The sequence below is a fragment of the Macrobrachium rosenbergii genome, chromosome 42 (assembly GCF_040412425.1).
Source record: "Macrobrachium rosenbergii isolate ZJJX-2024 chromosome 42, ASM4041242v1, whole genome shotgun sequence".
NCBI lineage: Eukaryota > Metazoa > Arthropoda > Malacostraca > Decapoda > Palaemonidae > Macrobrachium > Macrobrachium rosenbergii.
In genome coordinates this window covers 35737541-35765110 of record NC_089782.1, presented here as the reverse complement: position 1 = coordinate 35765110, position 27570 = coordinate 35737541, and the positions used below count along the sequence as shown (strand labels likewise).

The following is a 27570-nucleotide window of genomic DNA, read 5'->3' as shown; positions in this document are numbered from 1 at the left end:
ACTTTTGGGTCAGAAAAGGCACACACATCATCGCAGATGAACTCAAGCAAGATTCATTGGACAACTGAAAGTTGCTTTACTACCATCAGAGCATGTCATGTACACCTGAAAATATACAATGATTAATATCAGTTAATAAGATATCAAATATCCATCTCATTGTGTGGAAATGTGATAATTATATCATGTCAGCTGATTTTTAAAAATGCTTATTTTTATACTTTACAGTTCAGTTGCAGAACTACACTCATACGTTGCAGTTCCATTACACACTGGTAGAGATGGTTTAGTGCACTGACTCTGACTTGCCCAATCACAGTTCTGTAAATAATTTATTAATTAGTGAGGACTGTGATGAAATGTAAAATAATAAGGAAATATAAAAAGGTTAGGACATGCAGTTATCCCTCAAAATCCTTTGGGGTTAAAGCCCCATAGGTCAGGCTAGGCTGCCATGGGCTAACGGTGTTTTGCTGAAATGGTGCTGGTAAACTAAACTAAGAATGCCTCAGACTGCTGTAGATTTAATCTAATTATTAGTCACTTTAAACAGCTGTCAGTAACTAATATTATAGATAACTATACGCAGTAGTTATTTTTTTATCTAGATACTAATTATGATTAAAACCACAATGAGCCGAACTTGAAACACCTCTGATTACTTCAGTTTTTGATAACTACTGTACTTCATGTTTTGCATATGTGCATGATTCATGTTACCAATAGACACAAAAGTATGATTGTTGCAAGACTGTTAGCAAACTTGGATGTTTAACTATATTCAAAGATTAGATTTCATTGCTGTACTTGAGATCACTATCAAACAAACAGATCTGCTCTTTTACAACACAGGACTCTGGCATGTTTGCTGAGACAGGAGACAACAACTGCCTACAGTACTGACTTCATCTGTACCTGTCCATTTAGAGGTGTCTTATAAGACATGGTTCTTTCATTTGACGTTACATGAATATAACAGAACCAGAACCCAAATTTGGCAGGTACCCTCACTGGATGCAATACTACTGGAGGCATCTTCCTGCTCACCACATTGGAAGTTTGATTACAAATCCATCTAAGACCATGTCATTTTTGAGAGCATGACCAACTCTACTGCAGAGAATCCAAGCAATCTATGGTTAGCAAAAGCAGCCCATTATCAAAAACTAGTTTTTGTACTTCAAATTTTCGTCAAATTCCTGATCTTTCTTGGCTCTGAGTTCTGCTAGGCAAGACAGAGACACACAAGAAGAGTAGGTGCCTACCTGATCTGAACTATCAATGGGTACACATACAAAGAACTAACACTCAACCAGTTCATGATCATCATCTTTTTATATCAACAATAAGTGTGTCTAGGACTTATGAAGACCCAAAATTTCGCTAATGTAAATAATGTGGATTTGTAAGGTGAATATATTTCACTAAAACATATTTTTATCCAAATATATAAGAGACTGTTGTTGACATACCATTATACTCTGGAACCATAGTGTACCGTCTCCACAAGAATACTGATATCCAGTGCCATGAGAGCACTGATAGTATTTCTGACAATCACAGATCTGCCCAGAGACCATCTGATGGGCACACAACTGCAACAAACCAAAAATTATGTTAAAATCTCACTGATTGGAAATTATTTTTAGTTTTGAGTTACTTGATTTCCAAGTTCTTTTTTTATGTGCAAATTAAGGTAAAACTTTAATATTGGTACTTGAATGGGTTTTTACCTTTAAAAATTACCATGTCCTCCAGTTGTCAAGATGCTTAATTTTTTTTATTAATTTTTCATTGACTGCAACCTAACCACGAGAGGAAGGTTAATTTTGCTTTGGTTATCAGAGTGCCTGTATAAGGCCCTGAACCCAGTGTAGTGGATAATTTTTTACTTAAAATAGTAAGCAAAAGTATCATAAAACTAGACCTCTGTAGTAAGTGTTGTATATCAATATTACAGTATTTTCACTGTTCTCAAATGACCCTGACTTTGAGGGATCATTAGCTATCAAAAGTAAACTGTAGTATGTTAAAAAGGGTTTTACAGTGTCTTACTGAGAAAGACTATTGTAATCAAAGTGGAAATTTGCAATGCACTGCTTTTCTTGATGATTTACACAGAAAATCACACTTTAGTTTTTGTACTTTGTAAATGCAAAAATATTTTCAGGTTTGAAGATTAGTGTTTCTTTCCTAATTTGTAACACTTTTGTTGTTTCAATTTCAATCTTTCTTCGTCCTTTTATTGCTTGAACGTGGGATGTCGTGTTCGTGACACGTTTCAACCAAAGTCACTGAGCAATGAAATGTTATTCCATATTCTTAATATTTTTTATTGTGGTCTTTAGTTTTTCTTTGTCTTAAAACACTGCACCAGCTAAACCCATCCATTTGCAAGCACTGAGACAAAGTTGGCCAAAAATTTGTGATGCAACATATTAGGTAATTTGTACTGTATCATTACTTCATATTTTGTTAAAAATTTTCAGTATGCTAGTTTGTCAACTTCAGAAAATTTATTTAATATTAAAATCAATGAACTTAAAAAAACTTAAAACATGTAAATGAACTGATATTATTGTTCTTGAATATTTAAAAAACTCAACCATATTAATACTTTCTCCATCTACAGTTATTCTGATTGTTTGCATTGAAATACTCTGGCCTCGTTACATGTATTCTTTAGATCTGTCCCGCCAGTCTCTAGGGTATATGATACATTCTATTAATGAAGACTTGTGTCTCATGGCATTTTGCTAATCTAAACAGCAGCATCTGCATATTTTCAATCCGTAAATTTTTCTGTCATAATTCCAGTCTAAATCTTCTCTCAATTTTCAAACACTTTCCATAATAAAACACATGAGAAGAGCAAATAGCAAAGGTAACAATATTTCCTAGCACCTCTACTATTCACTGTAAATTCACTTGACAAATTTCCATCAATTTTAACTTTGCATCGTCTTCATTATTTGATCATTTCAATTAGCTTTTACATAGTTAATAGGAATACCCTATGTTGTAAGGACTTCCATAATACTGGTCTATGGACACTGTCAAAGGCCTTCTCATAATCAACAAAAATCATTAGAAGGGGATTTATAAATTCCATCCGCTGCTGCTTACAATGTCTTGACGATAATATTTGACCTGTAAAACTGCCCTTTCTATGACCAGATTCTTGATCTCAAAGCATTTCATCAATTTCTTTTTCTAACCTACTTAATATAATCATGCTGAATATTTTCATCACAACTAAGCAAGTGCAATGCCTCTACAGACACCATTCTGCAGTGCCTCTATAGTCACCATTCAGTCAGGTCACCCTTCTTAGCTGTCTTTCCTACAGCTTCCAGTGCCCAATCATCAGGTTTTGTTTCCTCTGGCCGTATTCTGCATTCAGTCCAGTTAGCATGCAAGGTGTCATTTTCAGATAAAATCATCAGTGATTCAATCATAGTTGAGGGCTTTTCATCTCAAGTTTTTTTATTACTGGTTCCACTTCCAAGCAGTGAATTCATTCGTGAATACATTCAGAGCTAATTCAGCCTCTGGTATATTCACAAGTCCTGTCAAGCATTTGTACTTCTTCTTATGTTATCACTAAACCATTCTCCTTGTGAGGAGGTATTTTTCCTTTTTTCTTTTCATTTATAGACATTTCATTGATGAGTTATGTGGCTGCCCTAACACCAAAGCCACTCCCTGAATACAAGACTGTTAGCATCATATGCTTGTTTTTCTAGATATTTTCTCCTATCTCTTCTTGTGCGTCATTCCACTTTACTTTATGACGATCTAGAAATTCTATATTGTGTTCTTCATCTCTTCCTTGAATTTTCCTATCATTACCTTTTGCTGCTGTCTATTCTGATTATATCCTAGGTTTCATCTGATGTCTACAGTTTCTATCTTGTTACCTTGTATCCCTACACACAGTAATGTACTTTTTTCAGCAAATTGATGTTTCCTGATATTAATCATGTATGCACTGGTTATCTGCTCCATCTAAACATTGTATAATTTATAAATGCAAATCTATTTTGACATATAAAAAAATACCTTTATTTTTTAACGCTGAAATTTGGATGGTATAATTTACATTCCAGCAAATGTCACACTTTGGGAGTCTGATGATTGCAAATGACACTCCACTGAAATGTTTTGGCTAATTTGAACTCATCATTTTGACCTTTTTATTTTTTGTTGTATCCCATTTTTAGAGCATACTAGAATGAAAGCTCACTGGTATTCAGCTTAAAATGACTCCATAAAACAGCATCATAAATGATGATCAATAAATTTACAAGGCCAATCAGGTTTAAATTCTCACAAACAAGTTTTGTGACACAACATGGAATATCAAAGGATAAAATAACAACTCGTGTAAAATTATAGATAAAAGTATGTTTTAGAATAAAATACTAATTCTTTCCACTTACTAATTCCCATCACACCTTCAGATTACTAATTCATACAGGAAGGCTTGTCTATAGCAAGCAACCTAGTAACCATTTCCGTGGAGCAGTATGTATAAGGTACAGTAACTGCAAAATTTTATTTTTCTGCTGAAATTTTCACTTAGTAAAAGAAATGTCTGAATACTAATTTTTGTTTCATAGCAAATATGTCTTGTACTTTAGTCCAACACTAAACATATCTAAAGAATTACAATGAAATCATATCTAGAATTCTACTGTACTAAAGTACTGTAATTAAAAAACTTACATGTGTAGGCACATTCTGGGTTAGTTCTAGGCTGCTGTGAGTCTGTGGTGGTACTGCAGCTGTTCGACTAACAATATTGCACTGAACATTGTATGACCAATCACAATACTGGAATATAAAAGTTATGTATTTGGCAATTTCAATAACCAGCAATTCAAACACTGCATTAGGAAATATTACTTTGTAAACGCCTTTATTACCCATCTTTGTTGTCACTAAGATCTAAATTTCAATTAAAACACAAAGGAAGTGGTAGGCTGATAAGAGAAAGATCATTCTTGCTAAATAGTACTGTCGTTAGGTTCTGGAATCGACAGCCATTAAGAGTTTTTGAGAGGGGAATATTTTCTCAGTAGTTTTTCAACTTACTTTTTCTCATCCAGTCATGTGGGCATGCTATCTAAAGCTGAAAGATCTCTTGTAATGTTATGTCACCTGTGCAGTCAGTGGGTCTGGTAGTTAAGTACAGCAAGTATTTTAAATTCTATGGTTATTATACGGGCATTTCTAATGAATATATTTTGCATTTTTTCAATTTGTTAAGCATGCAAACAAGTCTGTAATTAGTGTTGGGTCTCCTTTGATGGATGCAATCTTGCCAATATTACTCCTTTTCAATGGCATATACAGTAATCATGGTCTAAGCCCAAAATATCTTTCATGTGTAGCTGAATGCCTGAAAGATCAGCCATAAGGTGGTGCTAATGAGAAAGTGGAGGTTCCAGTCACCACCCAGCATACAAGTCGTCGCTTGATGTTTCGGCCAAATTAGGTGAAGTGGCAGCACTCAAATCTCCCTTGGATGTATGTAGTTGAGTTTAACCTGGCTTTTCCTGCTTTGTTTTCTGTTTGTTTAGTACAGTTGTCTCTGTTTAGACACTGTTGTTTTTGTTTTTTTTCTCTCATGAAGGATAAAACAAGAGTAATGCGATATAATAGCATACAGTACTGATTGGGTTGTTTCAAAAATTAATATCCAATTTTTCACTGCTAGCCAATCTGTAACCCTAATACATACCTGTAATGCCTGACTCCACAGTGTACCCTCCAGAGCAATTATAATGAACGACACCGCCTGGATAGCACTGGTAATATTTTTCACAACTGCATGGATCTGCCCACAGTCCATCAGCAGGGCAGGTAACTGTAAAGAAACATTAGCGTAGAAATGCAGGCACAGTTTGTTGGCTACAGAATGAGGGTGAAACTCTCAAAACAGAATACTGCACAATACAGTATAGCAAAAGGTCGTTAATAATCATTATCAACACTTTCACGTTTGTTTTTCCTTTCAGGGTTAGATAAAATGGGTCTTCATCTAAGTCTTTTTCTATGACGGGAAATCTTTCCTTATCAATCCGAATGTCCATTACAAGTTAAGCTGTTGCCAAAGCTGCATCCATACATAGACAATGGTTTGTATCCTTGTATGAGTAAACTACAGTGCTGTGCAAAATGTGTACTGTACATTGTTTAATAACTAAGGAAAGACAAAGACATTTGAAAAATATATATATATTGTAAAGTGCAGTACCTATAAAACAAAGTTGTAAGTAAACACCATTATGAGAAAACTGACATGAAATTTCTTTCACAGATCATTCCTAAAAGATCCATGAATGAGTCTAATGAGACAGGCTCCTCAGACACCCAGTACAGTAACACTACACATACACAGATACTTACACTGTGAACTACAAGCAGGGCCAACTGTCGTTGATGCAACTGTTTGGGGTTTCACTGTGGTTGTGGTCACTGGAGCCTGCGTAGCTGTGCTTTGTATAGTACTACAATTCACTGATGAAAGTAATTCTGATTTCATAGCAGACAGAAGAGGATATCTGAAAAATCACAATATTTGTCAGCTTTCCCAACAATACATGCATAATTACATTAAAGCTGCTTAATAAAAATTAAATACTGGTAGGTCATTTCACTTCTGTGACAGGAATATATTTGTTTATACCTATTTCAAAAGGCTTAAACCCGTATTATGTTCTGAACACAAACCTCTATTTATATCTAAAAAAATAAATATTTGCAACAGCCATGACATTTTAAATGGCACTTCTGCCAATACTAAAGGATTCTGGTTGACCAAACAACTTTGACAAATGCAGAAAAATAATAAAAACAAACAATTCTGAAGTTAGCATAATTAACTACCACAACTATAGTGCAGTTATTTATACCTGTATGGATGCCAGCAGTCCTCTGAAGACTTTGAAAGGAAGTTAATATAAATAGTTAGCTACATTGGTGACACATTTGTTTACATGACTAAAATCATGGAGGGAAGATTATGGACATGAGAAATACCCAAGTTACCATCTGGTTTCCCTTAACCTCAAGGATCAATGATTCATGAGACTAATTTGTATTACCATATAATACTGTATACTGTAAGGCAGTATTCAAGTCAAACCTCACATCAACAGAGAGAAAAGTTGGCAAATGCCAAATTCTCTTTGGAAAAAAATATTTTTGAGAGAGAGAAGTGAAGAAACACACTGTGTAATTTACCTTGACACAATGCATACATGTATATACACACATGCAAACACATGGAAAAATATAAGTACTGTATGTCACACTACATACTGTATTAGGTACATACCATTGCTGCATTGAATAAATGTCAGTAAATGTACTGAACCAGAGAGAGAAAAGAGAGCAAAGTGTTTTGTAACTTATGCTACAACAGCAACAAAAGATGTTTACGGTCTTTTTTTATACTGAACGATTTTTATATATTTTACATATCTTTTTTTATGCTGAACGATTTTATAGATTTTACATATTTTTTTATGCTTGAACGATTTTTATATTTTACATATCTTGTATGCATACATGGTAAATAGTAGATATTTTAAAGTAATGTATTTTGCCAATATTTCTCTGAAATATTTAAGTTGAATGAAAATTAAAAAATGCCAGTTAGGATGGGCTTTCAACCAACTTATAACATGGAGATACTGTAGATTGTAAACTCTAGTCCACCAGGGTACTGTGTTGTGTTGCCATATGCTAATCTTTGTACTTCACAGATTCTTTTACTTCAAGGAGGAGGAGAGACCTTCTAAAAGTTTAATAAGCTAAGGTAAAAAGAAAAATAAATTTCAAAACCATAGGAATAAAAACAGAAACTAAACTCTTAAATTATATGTAGAGACTGTAATACCTTCCAAGAGGACAAACTCCTTTTGAAGTCTGCTAAATCAATGGCCCAAACCATCGTTCCTCCAAGTCCCATTGCTTTAACATACTGAGCCTTGATACGCACCATATCCACATCATCATATCCAACCCACTGATTCCCACTATATGCATAGGGGCCTCTTGCTCCACTGCTGTCCTGAAATTTTAAAGTTTAACAGTAATTAGGAAAGTAGGTGAGATACTAGAGAGAAGAGGACATCCATAATGATTTTACATAGTCTTGTTATTTTACCAATATTGCAGGACAATGTTATTTACTAAAACATGTTCCTCATCACAGGTTTATATGTTTGAATGGAATTACTAGATAATGTCCATAGCTATCTGTAATGTGTATCAAAATATGTGATGTTAACTGCACCATTCATCCCAGTGAACTGCAACAATACTACACCATTTGAAAAATACTACTGAGAAAAGTAAACGTTAAAAAACAAGAGTAATTATGATCAAATAATTAAAAATATAGTATCTCTTGTTATTACTGTACTTAATAGTTTAACCAGACCACTGAATCAAAATACTCAACTCTTACAGAGCTGGCAAAGAAGTTTGTCTTTAGCAATGAAGTTTTAATTTAAAAAACTGACAACTGAACAAACTGAAAATGATGCTAATAATTATACATCTCGCAAAACAGTTGAGTACTGTGCGTAAACAGAAAATATGAAGAGGAAATATATAGCACTGTAACTAGCTTATCAAGTCATTTAAATTCCTTGAAATGTAAACCTTCTAAAGACAACATATATAGTATTATAACTGCAAAATTATATCTTTATCACAGTCAATTATGCCAGAAAAAGTGAAAAGCAAACTGACTTACCTTTACAACTTTCCAACCATTTTTGACGTACTGACATATCTCAAGGTAACCAAGGTAACCTACTTCTTCTGTTATGGGACCTGCATTCCCTCCTCCAGAAGCTGGTGCTGGTGGCTTCTTTTGTGAAGTACTTAATGTGAAGCTACGCCCATAAATGGAACCCCTAATACAAGTTTTCTGGCTGAAGCACCACTTGCTATCCAATTCTTAACCATAGAATCGCATCCAGTTTCCTACTGTCATTATACAGTTTGGCATGATGGTCTGCTTTGGACTCCCATGAACTATAAAATCATAAGTCATCAGATGAATATAATCTAAATACTGACTGAGTGTTGGAACATCGTATGAAGATACAGTTAATGCTTTTGAGGCTCCTACAGCAGCAGTAAGTATCAAGCCTTCAGGCTGAAAAGCTGTCTTCAGTTCTTTCACAAATAGTGCAAAGTTGGCTTTATCTCTGATTTTGGAAATTCCCAGTCAAGATCTAAAGCCATCAAAATTATAGCGTTTAAGAATGGGATCACATGGTTTATGAAATTTTGCCTTTTAGCTTTAGACGACACAAGATTAGAATACTTGTTTTGACTTTGAATCAGTTGCCCCTCAATAGCTAATGTAGTTTTAATCCCTGGCTTGAGCTTCTTCAGGTTAGTGAACTTATTGTAATTATCAACACCACCTGGCAGGTCTAACCATGAATCTGAGCTTTAATGGTAAGTGTGCTAGGATCGAGAACAACAAAGGCATACACAAGGTGCGAGCATAGGTTCAAATCTATGTCATTCACAGTATACTGGCCAGCACCTGTAAAACAAATTCAAAAATAATATCAAAAATACTTACTGCACATGATAAAAGATATCAATTATACCACACTGCAGTAAAACATGTATTATGACCACATGTCATAAATATATCACTTAAATAACACAAACAGGTTAAAAACAAAACCATCACCATAAAAGAAATGAAAAAGTCATAGAGACTGAAGAAGCAAAAAAAGTAAATTAAGGAAAAGCAAGAACTGATTAAGTTTCAGAAAAAAAAAAAAAAAATGTATGCGCAGACCACCAGCAATACGTAGAACGACCTTTTCTACCAATACAGTATAGGGACTCGGAAACACAGATATGAAGGCGGTAGGGCTATTTCTCTTACTTGACTGTGTATGGAAAGTGAGTCAACACACCAGAAGAAGTCAGAGAGCATTGGGTTTTAGTCTCAGTTTTACTTACATACAATACATATAGCATAGTCTGGGCTCAACACTGGTCTCCAGTAAGCCCAGTTTGAATAGTAACAAACGCTGACAAATTCACTGCCATTGCTGCATCTCGTATCTGCAGATCTTTGGACATCAGTATCTTCATTTTGTTTAAAATTGACTGATCACCAGTGCACTTGACATTTCCTTTCAAATCACAAGCCTAAAACAGACGATATAATTTCAAAACGGCCTTTCTAATTTTTACTTTCAGCAAAGTAATGCTTCCTACAACAAAAAGTGTGTCATTTTAATTCCTAAAAATATCTGGACAAGCATTAAGCTTTGTTTGCATTTACACAAGTGTAACATACTGAAATAGTGACCTCTATTGGAAAGAAGAAAACTGCAATTGTTCTCTAATTGAAGTTAGCTATTTAACTAGTGTGCAATTTAGCTAATGTGTAGTGTGCTACAAAAGATAAATACTGTACTATAACAGAACACATTGAGTCATCACATATTCCTGGGAGTGATGTGAATAATGAATAATACAACAGGAGGAATATACAGTCATGATACCTACACCCACATCGCTACTTTCAAAAATAAAGGTTATGACAATACTACTGAAAACATTATCAGTAGCTCAATATATCATGTTTGGCACATTTACTATCAGTTATTTACAAAGTTACTGAAGTTTGTATGTTACAACATATACTTATGAGAGGAAATATTTCTTTTCATACCTTTTTAGTTGCTGACTCCATAATTCTCCTTCAGGACAAGTGTTATGATGAACAAATCCCAAAAAGCAATTGTAATACTTGCTGCAGTCACACGGATCACCAAAAAGCCCATCCTCCGGGCACACAACTACAAAAAATTTAATAATTTAAAAAATTGTTAATTTTTTCACACGCAAATCCCTGACTTTATGATAACCTGCATTTGCAGTACAGTAGCAGCAATCTCCAGATACGTCCCACCACAGGAAAACTTTCTACCTCTGTGGGGGTGAATCCCAAAACCTGAGTGCCTCCCCGTGTTGGAAACTGATCATTGTCTGTGTAGTCTTAATTGCTATCTGTAAGGGCTTAGGAGGAGGGCATATATTTTCTGTGAAAAGAAAAGGGGGAGTATTTGTATTTGGAAAAATAATTAATTTAATTTCTGTATAAAAACCATTAGTCTCAGACAGCTTGAATGATTGCTTTGGCAAGATGGACTCTTGGCATTGAAATTAGTAAAGAATACTTATCTTTGTAAGGCACAGTGACAGATAACCTTGGCTATCGACATATACTGTAGAGGTAAATGCATGCTTTAAAAGAGGGTGATGAATGTGTCCCACTTCCCAATCACCCTACTTTGTTTAGGTTGACTCAAAACTATTGCTACCTTAGGATCAACTGAATATGGACTCATGTACCCATGGGCTGTATTTTCCAGGAAAAACTTGGAGAGAATGTGGATTGGGGATCTTCATGTAGTCATGCTGAGAAATGAACTTAAATCCATATTAAGTTTAAAAAGTAAATGGAGTTGCAGTGGCACTGAAATCATAACCATTATGACATATCCTGGATGCTTCAAACCCAGAGATGGATGGTAATGCACTTTTGGATAATTTGGAGATGGAAGGTTCCCCATTATTGAAACCTGTAGGGAAACTTGGAGCTTGATAAGCTCCAAATTTCTCTCAGATAACATCTCACAGCCCAAACAAAACAAGGACAAGACCTTTCCTTGCTAGATAGTTGCAAGGGTAATGCAAGCACATAATGAATTTGGTGATGCCTAATGGAATGAGAGTAGCTGGCACTTTAAAAACAAAACCTAATGTGGAAGACAGGGTAATGATCAACCAGTTGTTTGTGTGAGATTCAGCATGTGGCTCACTCAAACACTACATAAAGGCTAAAGCTAAGAGGAAAGCTACAGTCCTGCTTAACCGCCTCTGGAATAACAGCCCAGTGTAGCACATATTATGCAACAAACATTAATGAACTCACTCTACACAAATGCCACAAGTCAACATGAAGTGTTCATAAAATAAATTTGGGCTGATTACACAACTCTATCCAAACAAGGAAGAAAAAAGTTCAAACATTTAAATATATCTTCACCACAGAACTCTTGACAACATTTCCACCAGATACCAACTTTCTGAGAAACAAAGGAAGTAATATGTATACCATATGCTTCTAAAATGTTAATTTATTATCAAAAGTTACAACTAAAATTTTAAGTCACTGACATTTAAAAGTGTACTATCTACAGGTACAAAATTAAGATGCAAAGGCAAAGGTATTCTGGATCAACCATCATATTTTGAGCTTTAGAAGGGTTAAACTACATGACCTAAAAGCCTACTCCAACCATAAATACCTGCCAAAATCTCTATTCAAGGATTCTATTCAAGGATTCTGCAACCACAGACTTAAGGTGGGAAGAGCTAAAAGGGTAGCATCACTGGAATATTCTAACAATTTTGATCCCTGGGCTTTTCCATATGTCACTAGTATAGATAATAGCAAAGGCCCAAGAAGACTGCCTTGAGGAATGCCTGAAGTGACATAACTAAAGCTACTATACTGTCCAACAACATAGACCTTTGGGTTGCGCCTACTGAAAATTAATTTAAAACATCAATAAAAGAGCCACCAAATCCAAATAATGTTAGCTTATACATAATGCTCTACGATTCACACTGTCATAGGCTGCGCTAAAATCTAAATCAGCTATGCTTTCCTCTGTACCCTCAACAACAGCACTCTGCAAGACAGCAGATAATGACAAGAGTGCATCACAAGTACCAAGGCTTTTACAAAACACAAAAAGGTAATGCTGATAGAAGGTTATTATCTTCAACTAACCTACAAAGATGCTTAGAGATTAGTTTCTCTAAACCAGTTACAAGAGGGTATATAACTGAAATCAGCCTACAATGTGAGGAGTATGAGGACGGATTTCGTCCCTAATCTATGTGCAATAAAATTATGCCAAAAAGTCTGCTTGAGTGTTCCTACATAAATGATGGGCCCTAGTTTTCATGGTAGGCAAGCTTACATGCAGCATTAAGCCATAACTTACTTTTAAGATGAAACTTGAGGATTTAAGAAGGAATTCTCTTGAAAACAGTGCAAAGATGATCCGATAATAGGGCTAGGATGATCATTTAAACATAATACTCTTTGGATTTCTATAAATATTGCTCCAACTGAGCACATACACAGATACTTACACTGTGAACTACAAGCAGGGCCAACTGTCGTTGATGCAACCGTTTGGGGTATCACTGTGGCTCTGGCTACTGGAGCCTGCATAGCTGGACTTTGTTTAGCACTACAATTCACTGATGAAAGTAATTCTGATTTCATAGCAGACAGAAGAGGATATCTGAAAAATCACAATATTTGTCAGCTTTCCCAACTATGCATGCATAATTACATTAAATGCTGTTTAATGAAAATTAAATACTGGTATGTCATTTCACTTCTGTGACAGGAATATATTTGTTGATACCTATTTCAAAAGGCTTAAACCCGTATTATGTTCTGAACACAAACCTCGATTTATATCTAACAAAATAAATATTTGCAACAGCCATGACATTTTAAACAGCACTTCTGCCAATACTGAAGGATTCTGGTTGACCAAACAACTTTGACAAATGCAGAAAAATAATAAAAACAAACAATTCTGAAGTTAGCATAATTAACTACCATAACTATAGTGCAGTTATTTATACCTGTATGCATGCCAGCAGTTCTCTGAAGACTTTGAAAGCAAGTTAATATAAATAGTTAGCTACATTGGTGACACATTTATTTAGATGACTAAAATCATGGAGGGAAGATTATGGACATGAGAATTACCGAAGTTATCATCTGGTTTCCCTTAACCCCAAGGATCCATGATTCATGAGACTCATTTGTATTACCATACAATACTGTATACCGTAAGGCAGTATTCAAGTTAAACCTCACATCAACAGAGAGAAAAGTTGGCAAATGCCAAATTCTTTTTGGAAAAATATTTTTGAGAGAGATGTGAAGAAACACACACTGTGTAATTTACCTTGACACAATGCATACATGTATATACACACAACAAAGATGGAAAAATATAAGTACTGTATGTCACACTACATACTGTATTAGGTACAATACCGTACTGCATTGAATAAATGTCAGTAAATGTACTGAACCAGAGAGAGAGAGCAAAGTGTTTGCAACTTATGCAAAACAGCTACAAAGATGTTTACGGTCTTTTTTTATACTGAACGATTTTTATATATTTCACATATCTTGTGCATACATGGTAAATAGTACATATTTTTAGAAGCAATGCATTTTGCCAATATTTCTCTGAAATATTATTTTAAGTTGAATGAAAGTTAAAAATGCCAGTTAGGATAGACTTTCAATCAACTTATAACATGGAGATACTGTAGATTGTAAACTAAGCAAGTCCACCAGGGTACTGTGTTGTGTTGCCATACGCTAATCTTTTTGTACTTTTACAGATTCTTTTACTTACAAGGAGGAGGAGAGACCTTCTAAATGTTTAAGCTAAGGTGCTACAGAAAATAAATTTCCAAAACCATAGGAATAAAAATAGAAACTAAACTCTTAAATTAGCTGTAGATACTGTAATACCTACCAAGAGGACAAACCCTTTTCTCTTCTAAATCAATGGCCCAAACCATCGTTCCTCAAGTCCCATTGCTTTAACATACTGAGCCTTGATACGAACCATATCCACATCATCATATCCAACCCACTGATTCCCACTATAAGCATACAGGGCCTCTTGCTCCACTGCTGTCCTGAAATTTCAACGTTTAACAGTAATTAGGAAAGTGGGCAGATACTAGAGAGAAGAGGACATCCATAATGATTTTACTTAGTCTTGTTATTTTACCAATATTGCAGGACAATGTTATTTACTAAACATGTTCCTCATCACAGGTTTATATGTTTGGAATGGAATTACTAGATGTGTCCATAGCTATCTGTAATGTGTATCAAAATATGTGAAGTTAACTGCACCATTCATCTCAGTGTAGTGCAACAATACTGTACACCATTTGAAAAATACTACTGAGAAAAGTAAAAGTTGAAAAACAAGAGTAATTATGATCAAATAATTAAAAATATAGTATCTCTTATTATTACTGTACTTAATAGTTTAACCAGACCACTGAATCAAAGTACTCAACTCTCACAGGGCTTGCAGGGAGGGTTTGTCTTTAGTAATGAAGTTTTAATTTTAAAAAACTGACAACTGAACAAACTGAAAATGATGCCAATACTTATAAATCTCTCAAAAGAGTAGAGTACTATGTATAAACGAAATTTATGAAGAGGGAAATATATAGTATTGCAACTAGCTTATCGAGTCATTTACATTCCTTGAAATGTAAACCTTCTAAAAGACAACATGTATAGTATTATAACTGCAAAATTATATCTTTGTCACAGTCAATTATGCCAGAAGATGTAGAAAAGCAAACTGACTTACCTTTACAACTGTCCAACCATTTTTGACGTGCTGACATATTTCCAGGTAAACTAAGGTAACCTACTTCTTCTGTTATGGGACCTGCATTCCCTCCTCCAGAGGCTGGTGCTGGTGGATTCTTTTGTGAAGTACTTAATGTGAAGCTACGCCCCATAAATGGGAACCCCTAATACAAGTTTTCTGGCTGAAGCACCACTTGCTATCCAATTCTTAACCGTAGAATCCGCATCCAGTTTCCTACTGTCATTATACAGTTTGGCATGATGGTCTGCTGTGGACTCCCATGAACCATAATAATCATAAGTCATCAGATGAATATAATCTAAATACTGACTGAGTGTTGGAACATCGTATGAAGATACAGTTAATGCTTTTGAGGCTCCTACAGCAGCAGTAAGCAACAAGCCCTCAGGCTGAAAAGCTGTCTTCAGTTCTTTCACAAATTTTGCAAAGTTGGCTTTATCTCTTGATTTTGGAAATTCCCAGTCAATATCTAAGCCATCAAAATTATAGCGTTTTAAGAATGGGATCACATGGTTTATGAAATTTTCCTTTTTAGCTTTAGACGACACAAGTTTGGAATACTTCGACTTTGAATCAGTCGCCCCTCCAATGGCTAATGTAGTTTTAATCCCTGGCTTGAGATTCTTCAGGTTAGTGAAGTTATTGTAATTATTAAGACCACCTGGCAGGTCTAACTGTGGATTGTGAGATTTAATGGTAAGTGTCCTTGCATCGAGAACAGCAAAGGCATACACAAGGTGTGAGCACAGGTTCAAATCTATGTCATTCACAGTATACTGGCCACCACCTGTAAAACAAATTCAAAAAATAATATCAAAATACTTACTGCACATGATAAAAAGATATCAATTATACCACACTGCAGTAAAACATGTATTGTAATGACCACACGTCATAAATATATCACTTACATAACACAAACAGGTTAAAGCAAAACCATCACCATAAAAAGAAATGAAAAGTCATAGAGACTGAAGAAGCAAAAAAAAGTAAATTAAGGAAAAGCAAGAACTGATTAAGTTTCAGAAAAAAAAAATGTATGCGCAGACCACCAGCAATACGTAGAACGACCTTTTCTACCAATACAGTATAGGGACTCGGAAACACAGATATGAAGGCGGTAGGGCTATTTCTCTTACTTGACTGTGTATGGAAAGTGAGTCAGCACACCAGAAGAAGTCAGAGAGCATTGGGTTTTTAGTCTCCAGTTTTACTTTACATACAATACATATAGCATAGTCTGGGCTCGCTTACCTGGTCTCCAGTAAGCCCAGTTTGAATAGTAACAAACGCTGACAAATTCACTGCCATTGCTGCATCTCGTATCTGCAGATCTTTGGACATCTGTATCTTCATTTGTGTTTAAAATTAACTGATCACCAGTGCACTTGACATTTCCTTTCAAATCACAAGCCTAAAAACAGACGATATAATTTCAAATGGTCTTTCTAATTTTTACTTTCAGCAAAGTAATGCTTCCTACAACAAAAAGTGTGTAATTTTTAATTCCTAAAAATATCAGGACAAACATTAAAACAAGCTTTGTTTGCATTTACACAACAAGTGTAACATACTGAAATAGTGACCTCTATTGGAAAGAAGAAAACTGCAATAGTTCTCTAATTGAAGTTAGCCATTTAACTAGTGTGCAATTTAGCTAATGTGTAGTGTGCTACACAAAGAAAAATACTGTACTATAACAGAATCACATTGAGTCATCACATATTCCTGGGAGTGATGTGAATAATGAACAATACAACAGGAGGAATATACAGTCATGATACTTACACTGACATCGCTACTTTCAAAAATAAAGGTTATGACAATACTACTGGAAAACATTATCAGTAGCTCAATATATCATGTTTGGCACATTTACTATCAGTTATTTACAAAGTTACTGAAGTTTGTATGTTACAACATATACTTATGAGAGGGAAATATTTCTTTTCATACCTTTAGTTGCTGACTCCATAATTCTCCTTCAGGACAAGTGTTATGATGAGCAAATCCCAAAACACAATTGTAATACTTGCTGCAGTCACACGGATCACCAAAAAGCCCATCCTCCGGGCACACAACTACAAAAAATTTAATAATTTAAAAATTGTTAATTTTTCACACGCAAATCGACTTTATGATAACCTGCATTTGCAGTACAGTAGCAGCAATCTCCAGATATGTCCCATCACAGGAAACTTTCCCCTTTCTACCTGAATCCCAAACCTCCCCATGTTGGAAACTGATCACTGTCTGTGTAGTCTTAATTGCTATCTGTAAGGGCTAGGGAGGAGGGCATATATTTTCTGTGAAAAGAAAAGGGGGAGTATTTGTATTTGGAAAAATAATTAATTTCATTCCTGTATAAAAACCATTAGTCTCAGACAGCTTGAATGATTGCTTTGGCAAGATGGACTCTTCTGCATTGAAATTAGTAAAGAAATACTTATCTTTGTAAGGCACAGTGACAGATAACCTTGGCTATCGACATATACTGTAGAGGTAAATGCATGCTTTAAAGAGGGTGATGAATGTGTCCCACTTCCCAATCACCCTACTTTGTTTAGGTTGACTCAAAACTATTGCTACCTTAGGATCAACTGAATATGGACTCATGTACCCATGGGCTGTATTTTCCAGGAAAACTTGGAGAGAATGTGGATTGGGGATCTTCATGTAGTCATGCTGAGAAAATGAACTTAAATCCATATTAAGTTTAAAAGTAAATGGAGTTGCAGTGGCACTGAAATCATAACCATTATGACATATCCTGGATGCTTCAAACCCAGAGATGGATGGTAATGCACTTTTGGATAATTTGGAGAGTGGAAGGTTCCCCCATTATTGAAACTGGTAGGGAAACTTGGAGCTTGATAAGCTCCAAATTTCTCTCGGATAACATCTCGCAGCCCAAACAAAACAAGGACAAGACCTTTCCTTGCTAGATAGTTGCAAGGGTAATGCAAGCACATAATGAATTTGGTGATGCCTAATGGAATGAGAGTAGCTGGCACTTTAAAAACAAAACCTAATGTGGAAGACAGGGTAATGATCAACCAGTTGTTTAATGTGTGAGATTCAGCATGGGGCTCACTCAAACACTACATAAAGGCTAAAGCTAAGAGGAAAGCTACAGTCCTGCTTAACCTCCTCTGGAATAACAGCCCAGTGTAGTACATATTATGCAACAAACATTAATGAACTCACTCTACACAAATGCCACAAGTCAACATGAAGTGTTCATAAAATAAATTTGGGCTGATTACACAACTCTATCCAAACAAGGAAGAAAAAAAGTTCAAACATTTAAATATATCTTCACCACAGAACTCTTGACAACATTTCCACCAGATACCAACTTTCTGAGAAACAAAGGAAGTAATATGTATACCATATGCTTCTAAAATGTTAATTTATTATCAAAAGTTACAACTAAAATGTTAAGTCACTGACATTTAAAAGTGTACTATCTACAGGTACAAAAATTAAGATGCAAAGGCAAAGGTATTCTGGATCAACCATCATATTTTGAGCTTTAGAAGGGTTAAGCTTCACGACCTAAAGCCTACTCCAACCATAAATACCTGCCAAATCTCTATTCAAGGATTCTATTCAAGGATTCTGCAACCACACACTTAAGGCGGGAAGAGCTAAAAGGGTAGCATCACTGGAATATTCTAACAATTTGATCCCTGGGCTTTTCCATATGTCACTAGTATAGATAATAGCAAAGGCCCAAGAAGACTACCTTGAGGAATGCCTGAAGTGACATAACTAAAGCTACTATACTGTCCAACAACATAGACCTTTGGGTTACGCCTACTGAAAATTAATTTAAAACATCAATAAAAGAGCCACCAAATCCCAATAATGTTAGCTTATACATAATGCTCTACGATTCACACTGTCACAGGCTGCGCTAAAATCTAAATCAGCTATGCTTTCCTCTGTACCCTCAACAACAGCACTCTGCAAGACAGCAGATAATGACAAGAGTGCATCACAAGTACCAAGGCTTTTACAAAACACAAAAGGTAATGCTGATAGAAGGTTATTATCTTCAACTAACCTACAAAGATGCTTAGAGATTAGTTTCTCTAAACCAGTTACAAGAGGGGTATATAACTGAAATCAGCCTACAATGTGAGGAGTATGAGGACGGATTTCGTCCCTTAATCTTTGTGCAATAAAATTATGCCTCAAAAAGTCTGCTTGAGTGTTCCTACATAAATGATGGGCTCCTAGTTTTTCATGGTAGGCAAGCTTACATGCAGCATTAAGCCATAAATTACTTTTAAGATGAAACTTGTGGATTTAAGAAGGAATTCTCTTGAAAACAGTGCAAAGATGATCCGATAATAGGGCTAGGATGATCATTTAAACACAATACTCTTTGGATTCCTATAAATATTGCTCCAACTGAGCACATACACAGATACTTACACTGTGAACTACAACTGGAGCCTGCATAGCTGGACTTTGTTTAGCACTACAATTCACTGATGAAAGTAATTCTGATTTCACAGCAGAGAGAAGAGGATATCTGAAAAATCACAATATTTGTCAGCTTTCCCAACTATGCATGCATAATTACATTAAATGCTGTTTAATGAAAATTAAATACTGGTATGTCATTTCACTTCTGTGACAGGAATATATTTGTTGATACCTATTTCAAAAGGCTTAAACCCGTATTATGTTCTGAACACAAACCTCGATTTATATCTAACAAAATAAATATTTGCAACAGCCATGACAATTTAAACAGCACTTCTGCCAATACTAAAGGATTCTGGTTGACCAAACAACTTTGACAAATGCAGAAAAATAATAAAAACAAACAATTCTGAAGTTAGCATACTTAACTACCATAACTATAGTGCAGTTAATTATACCTGTATGCATGCCAGCAGTCCTCTGAAGACTCTGAAGACTTTGAAAGCAAGTTAATATAAATAGTTAGCTACATTGGTGACACATTTATTTAGATGACTAAAATCATGGAGGGAAGATTATGGACATGAGAATTACCGAAGTTATCATCTGGTTTCCCTTAACCTCAAGGATCCATGATTCATGAGACTCATTTGTATTACCATACAATACTGTATACCGTAAGGCAGTATTCAAGTCAAACCTCACATCAACAGAGAGAAAAGTTGGCAAATGCCAAATTCTTTTGGAAAAATATTTTTGAGAGAGAGAAGTGAAGAAACACACTGTGTAATTTACCTTGACACAATGCATACATGTATATACACACATACAAACAGATGGAAAAATATAAGTACTGTATGTCACACTACATACTGTGTTAGGTACAATACCGTACTGCATTGAATAAATGTCAGTAAATGTACTGAACCAGAGAGAGAGAGCAAAGTGTTTTGTAACTTATGCTACAACAGCAACAAAGATGTTTACGGTCTTTTTTTATACTGAACGATTTTTATATATTTTACATATCTTTTTTTTTATGCTGAACGATTTTTATATATTTTACATATCTTGTATGCATACCTGGTAAATAGTACATATTTTTAGAAGCAATGCATTTTGCCAATATTTCTCTGAAATATTTTAAGTTGAATGAAAATTAAAAAATGCCAGTTAGGATGGACTTTCAACCAACTTATAACATGGAGATACTGTAGATTGTAAACTCTAGTCCACCAGGGTACTGTGTTGTGTTGCCATATGCTAATCTTTTGTACTTTACAGATTCTTTTACTTACAAGGAGGGAGGAGAGACCTTCTAAATGTTTAATAAGCTAAGGTGCTATGGAAAAATAAATTTCAAAACCATACGAATAAAAACATAAACTAAACTCTTAAATTAGCTGTAGAGACTGTAATACCTTCCAAGAGGACAAACTCCTTTGAAGTCTGCTAAATCAATGGCCCAAACCACCGTTCCTCCAAGTCCCTTTGCTTTAACATACTGAGCCTTGATACGAACAATATCCACGTCATCATAACCAACCCACTGATTCCCACTATATGCATAAGGGCCTCTTGCTCCACTGCTGTCCTGAAATTTTAAAGTTTAACAGTAATTAGGAAAGTAGGTGAGCTACTAGAGAGAAGAGGACATCCACAATGATTTTACTTAGTCTTGTTATTTGACCAATATTGCAGGACAATGTTATTTACTAAGCATGTTCCTCATCACAGGTTTATATGTTTGGAGTGGAATTACTAGATGTAATGTGTATCAAAATATGTGATGTTAACTGCGCCATTCATCCCAGTGAACTGCAACCATACTACACCATTTGAAAAATACCACTGAGAAAAGTAAACGTTGAAAAACAAGAGTAATTATGATCAAATAATTAAAAATATAGTATCTCTTATTATTACTGTACTTAATAGTTTAACCAGACCACTGAATCAAAGTACTCAACTCTTACAGAGCTGGCAAGAAGGGTTTGTCTTTAGCAATGAAGTTTTAATTTAAAAAAACTGACAACTGAACAAACTGACAATGATGCCAATAATTATACATCTCTCAAAACAGTTGAGTACTGTGCATAAACGAAATATATGAAGAGGGAAATATATAGCACTGTAACTAGCTTATCAAGTCATTTAAATTCCTTGAAATGTAAACCTTCTAAAAGACAACATATATAGTATTATAATTGCAAAATTATATCTTTATCACAGTCAATTATGCCAGAAGGAGTAGAAAAGCAAACTGACTTACCTTTACAACTTTCCAACCATTTTTGACGTACCGACATATCTCAAGGTAACCAAGGTAACCTACTTCTTTTGTTATGGGACCTGCATTCCTCCTCCAGAAGCTGGTGCTGGTGGCTTCTTTTGTGAAGTACTTAATGTGAAGCTACGCCCATAAATGGGAACCCTAATACAAGTTTTCTGGCTGAAGCACCACTTGCTATCCAATTCTTAACCGTAGAATCCGCATCCAGTTTCCTACTGTCATTATACAGTTTGGCATGATGGTCTGCTTTGGACTCCCATGAACCATGAAAATCATAAGTCATCAGGTGAATATAATCTAAATACTGACTGAGTGTTGGAACATCATATGAGGATACAGTTAATGTTTCTGAGGCTCCTACAGCAGCAGTAAGTATCAAGCCTTCAGGCTGAAAAGCTGTCTTCAGTTCTTTCACAAATAGTGCAAAGTTGGCTTTATCTCCTGATTTTGGAAATTCCCAGTCAAGATCTAAGCCATCGAAATTATAGCGTTTTAAGAATGGGATCACATGGTTTATGAAATTTTGCCTTTTAGCTTTAGACGACACAAGATTAGAATACTTGTTTGACTTTGAATCAGTTGCCCTCCAATAGCTAATGTAGTTTTAATCCCTGGCTTGAGCTTCTTCAGGTTAGTGAACTTATTGTAATTATCAACACCACCTGGCAGGTCTAACCATGAATCCTGAGCTTTAATGGTAAGTGTGCTAGGATCGAGAACAGCAAAGGCATACACAAGGTGCGAGCATAGGTTCAAATCTATGTCATTCACAGTATACTGGCCAGCACCTGTAAAACAAATTAAAAAATAATATCAAAATACTTACTGCACATGATAAAAAGATATCAATTATACCACACTGCAGTAAAACATGTACTGCAATGACCACACGTCATAAATATATCACTTACATAACACAAACAGGTTAAAGCAAAACCATCACCATAAAAGAAATGAAAGTCATAGAGACTGAAGAAGCAAAAAAAGTAAATTAAGGAAAAGCAAGAACTGATTAAGTTTCAGAAAAAAAAAAAAAAAAAAAAATATGCGCAGACCACCAGCAATACGTAGAACGACCTTTTCTACCAATACAGTATAGGGACTCGGAAACACAGATATGAAGGCGGTAGGGCTATTTCTCTTACTTGACTGTGTATGGAAAGTGAGTCAACACACCAGAAGAAGTCAGAGAGCATTGGGTTTTTAGTCTCCAGTTTTATTTTACATACAATACATATAGCATAGTCTGGGCTCGCTTACCTGGTCTCCAGTAAGCCCAGTTTGAATAGTAACAAACGCTGACAAATTCACTGCCATTGCTGCATCTCGTATCTGCAGATCTTTGGACATCAGTATCTTCATTTGTGTTTAAAATTGACTGATCACCAGTGCACTTGACATTTCCTTTCAAATCACAAGCCTAAAACAGACGATATAATTTCAAACGGCCTTTCTAATTTTTACTTTCAGCAAAGTAATGCTTCCTACAACAAAAAGTGTGTCATTTTTAATTCCCTAAAAAATATCTGGACAAGCATTAAGCTTTGTTTGCATTTACACAACAAGTGTAACATACTGAAATAGTGACCTCTATTGGAAAGAAGAAAACTGCAATTGTTATCTAATTGAAGTTAGCTATTTAACTAGTGTGCAATTTAGCTAATGTGTAGTGTGCTACACAAAGAAAAATACTGTACAATAACAGAACACATTGAGTCATCACATATTCCTGGGAGTGATGTGAATAATGAACAATACAACAGGAGGAATATACAGTCATGATACCTACACTGACATCGCTACTTTCAAAAATAAAGGTTATGACAATACTACTGAAAACATTATCAGTAGCTCAATATATCATGTTTGGCACATTTACTATCAGTTATTTACAAAGTTACTGAAGTTTGTATGTTACAACATATACTTATGAGAGGGAAATATTTCTTTTCATACCTTTAGTTGCTGACTCCATAATTCTCCTTCAGGACAAGTGCTATGATGAGCAAATCCCAAAACACAATTGTAATACTTGCTGCAGTCACACGGATCACCAAAAAGCCCATCCTCCGGGCACACAACTACAAAAAATTTAATAATTTAAAAATTGTTAATTTTTTCACACGCAAATCCCTGACTTTATGATAACCTGCATTTGCAGTACAGTAGCAGCAATCTCCAGATATGTCCCATCACAGGAAAATTTTCCCTTTCTACCTGTGAGCCTCCCCGTGTTGGAAACTGATCACTGTCTGTGTAGTCTTAATTGCTATCTGTAAGGGCTTAGGAGGAGGGCATATATTTTCTGTGAAAAGAAAAGGGGGAGTATTTGTATTTGGAAAAATAATTAATTTCATTTCTGTATAAAAACCATTAGTCTCAGACAGCTTGAATGATTGCTTTGGCAAGATGGACTCTTCGCATTGAAATTAGTAAAGAATACTTATCTTTGTAAGGCACAGTGACAGATAACCTTGGCTATCGACATATACTGTAGAGGTAAATGCATGCTTTGAAAAGAGGTGATGAATGTGTCCCACTTCCCAATCACCCTACTTTGTTTAGGTTGACTCAAAACTATTGCTACCTTAGGATCAACTGAATATGGACTCATGTACCCATGGGCTGTATTTTCCAGGAAAAACTTGGAGAGAATGTGGATTGGGGATCTTCATGTAGTCATGCTGAGAAATGAACTTAAATCCATATTAAGTTTAAAAAGTAAATGGAGTTGCAGTGGCAATGAAATCATAACCATTATGACATATCCTGGATGCTTCAAACCCAGAGATGGATGGTAATGCACTTTTGGATAATTTGGAGAGTGGAAGGTTCCCCCATTATTGAAACCGGTAGGGAAACTAGGAGCTTGATAAGCTCCAAATTTCTCTCAGATAACATCTCGCAGCACAAACAAAACAAGGACAAGACCTTTCCTTGCTAGATAGTTGCAAGGGTAATGCAAGCACATAATGAATTTGGTGATGCCTAATGGAATGAGAGTAGCTGGCACTTTAAAAACAAAACCTAATGTGGAAGACAGGGTAATGATCAACCAGTTGTTTAATGTGTGAGATTCAGCATGGGGCTCACTCAAACACTACGTAAAGGCTAAAGCTAAGAGGAAAGCTACAGTCCTGCTTAACCTCCTCTGGAATAACAGCCCAGTGTAGTACATATTATGCAACAAACATTAATGAACTCACTGTACATATATGCCACAAGTCAACATTAAATGTTGACAAAATAAATTTGGGCTAATTACACAACTCTATCCAAGAGTTTGAGATGACAGTCAGCACCTGAAGACCCAAACAAGGAAGAAAAAAGTTGAAACATTTAAATATATCTTCACCACAGAACACTTGACAACATTTCCACCAGATATCAACTTTTTGAGAAACAAAGGAAGTAATATGTATACTGTATGCTTCTCAAATGTTAATTTATTATCAAAAGTTACAACTAAAATCTTAAGTCACTGACATTTAAAAGTGTACTATCTACAGGTACAAAAATTAAGATGCAAAGGCAAAGGTATTCTGGATCAACCATCATATTTTGAGCTTTAGAAGGGTTAAGCTTCACGACCTAAAGCCTACTCCAACCATAAATACCTGCCAAATCTCTATTCAAGGATTCTGCAACCACAGACTTAAGGTGGGAAGAGCTAAAAGGGTAGCATCACTGGAATATTCTAACAATTTGTTCCCTGGGCTTTTCCATATGTCACTAGTATAGATAATAGCAAAGGCCCAAGAAGACTACCTTGAGGAACACCTGAAGTGACATAACTAAAGCTACTATACTGTCCAACAACATAAACCTTTTGGGTTGTGCCTATTGAAAATTAATTTAAAACATCAATAAAAGAGCCACCAAATCCCAATAATGTTAGGTTATACATAATGCTCTATGATTCACGCTGCCAAAGGCTTCGCTAAAATCTAAATTAGCTGTGCTTGCCTCTGTACCCTCAACAACAGCACTCTGCAAGACAGCAGATAATGACAAGAGTGCATCACAAATACCAAGGCTTTTACAAAACGCAAAAGGTAAGGCTGATAGAAGGTTATTATCTTCAACTAACCTACAAAGATGCTCAGAGATTAGTTTCTCTAAACCAGTTACAAGAGGGGTATATAACTGAAATCAGCCTACAGTGTGAGGAGTATGAGGACGGATTTAGTCCCTTAATCTACATGCAATAAAATTATGCCACAAAAAGTCTGCTCGAGTGTTCCTACATAAATGATGGGCTCCTAGTTTTTCATGGTAGGCAAGCTTACATGCAGCATTAAGCCATGACTTACTTTTAAGATGAAACTTGAGGATTTAAGAAGGAATTCTCTTGAAAACAGTGCTAAGATGATCCGATAATAGTGCTAGGATGATCATTTAAACACAATACTCTTCGGATTTCTATAAGTATTGCACCAACTGAGTTCCATAGGATCACAGTGAATACTATCTCAATTGGTCTGTGCTTTCAAGTATAACATCAGGAACAACTTGATCCATCACCACATTAACTTAATCGAAATTATGATCATATAAGCCCACAAACAAGCCTCTCCAAAAGATAAAATCTCTGTAATATCTGACAATAAAAGGTCAATATGGGTGCCAAATTGGTGTATGGGTTCATTTATCAGCTGCCCACAGAGTGGAAAAATCTAAAGCAAAAACACTAATTATCTGTGGCAGTACAGCAACTGAACTCAGCCAATAAGTGAAGAATAAATTATTCCAGAATGATACTAAAGATTATAACAAAAGGGACATGACACTGCAGGTATGATTCCAACGCTAGACAAACAGACAAAGACCAGTTTCCACTACAGTACAGGGAATGTATCAGGAGGGTGCCCCTCCTGCAGATGTAGGCTACCACAAAGTACAGTATGGGTTTTCATAATGAAATGTACTAGGAATACACCATCAGTTCTGGTTTCTTCACTGATTCTTAAGCAAAGTAATTCAAGAGAAGATTCTATGAAAAATTAATATTACATAAAGAGATTCTATGAAATATTAATATTACATAAAGATACAGTTTTGGAATGGGACCAAAAACCTGGCAAAACTATACAATACAGTACTTACAGACAGCACAACCATTTCCAGGGTTCTCAGAAACACTTTGGTTGTCAACAGGATGCTCAGCTAAAGTGGTTACATCCCCACCATTGTCATCTGCAGCACTAGTAACATGAAGCCAATATGTCAGAAGCCAAAGAAAGTGCCAACAAGCACCCATTTTTCACGAGGTTTCCAAGTCTCAAGAAACTCCAAGTCTGTGGA

General features: G+C 35.4%; 1 pseudogene; it reads right to left on the bottom strand.

Annotated features, from left to right (window-relative positions):
- Nucleotides 1-222: 222 nt before the first annotated feature.
- On the bottom strand, nt 223-27570 carry LOC136827798 (probable chitinase 10; annotated as a pseudogene).